The sequence below is a fragment of the Carlito syrichta genome, unplaced genomic scaffold (assembly GCF_000164805.1).
Source record: "Carlito syrichta isolate Samal-C Ts95f unplaced genomic scaffold, Tarsius_syrichta-2.0.1 Scaffold301835, whole genome shotgun sequence".
Taxonomy (NCBI): domain Eukaryota; kingdom Metazoa; phylum Chordata; class Mammalia; order Primates; family Tarsiidae; genus Carlito; species Carlito syrichta.
The window spans coordinates 671,660-672,436 of record NW_007245931.1 but is presented as its reverse complement, the minus strand read 5'-3'; the positions used below and the strand labels follow the sequence as shown (position 1 = coordinate 672,436).

The 777-nt window shown below is 56.8% G+C and overlaps 1 protein-coding gene across 3 annotated transcripts in view; it reads right to left on the bottom strand.

Annotated features, from left to right (window-relative positions):
• Nucleotides 1–777, bottom strand: part of ZBTB14 (zinc finger and BTB domain containing 14) — a 27,586-nt gene that overhangs the window by 5,833 nt on the left and 20,976 nt on the right. Inside the window, exon 1 of one of the 3 annotated variants that reach the window (XM_008055379.1) lies at nucleotides 469–554. The exons of 1 other annotated variant lie outside the window; for it this stretch is intronic. The gene's annotated coding sequence lies outside the window, so the exon portion shown is untranslated. Of the gene's footprint in view, nucleotides 1–468; nucleotides 555–777 lie in introns of those variants that run through there. One more of the 3 variants, XM_008055378.2, reaches the window with a different exon arrangement.

Sequence of the window (777 nt, the reverse complement as noted above, 5' to 3'; positions counted from 1 at the left end):
GGAAAAGCAACCCAGGCAAAACCTTCCTGCAATGACACTTCCTACTGTAGTCTGCCACTCGCCCTGGGGCTTGTGGGATAAGAAAGTACATGGGACCGGGAGAGGAGTGGCCTTATAGTAGCCATGGCAACATATCAGTGTGCTTATTTTTTTGTCGTCGTTTTTGCGTTCTTGGCAAGTGTGTATCTGGCTACCCCTCCACCCTTAAAAATCGCTGAAGACGGGAAAGTAGACTATGGGTCCACGGACCCATATTTTTCTATGGAGATGTTCCAATTGCTAAGTTCAGGTGAGTCAAACTGGAAGAGAGCCGTTGCCAGCATCCGTGCAGGTAGGTGCAGGAAAAGACGTGGCCCCGACTACAGCTCCATAATAAAGCTGCCCCTTCCTAACTGCTCTCCAAACCTCTGGCGCACCGAGCTGCCGTAACAGCGCAGGGAGCGGGGCTTCCTGCAAAGCCAAACTTACATAAGCAGCCGCAGCTGCCTCCCCTACCCCCGATGAGCCCGACAATGGCGGCTGCACGACTTCCTTGTTGCAAGCTCGCAATTTCGGAACCGGGAGAAAGCAAGGAACGAAGCGCGAGACCCACGGAGCCGTCGAGCCGTGTCGCCTCCCCACTCTGGTTTCTGTCGGCCCGGGAGGTGGGGCACGGATCTGGCCGCCCGCCTTCCTTCCCAAACAAAAGCGCTCAGCCTCGGAGCCAGGTGGCGAAAAGGCCACTTTCCCTTCCATAACCAGACGCCGGGCGCGGGCTGAGGGACGCGACTCTGAGCG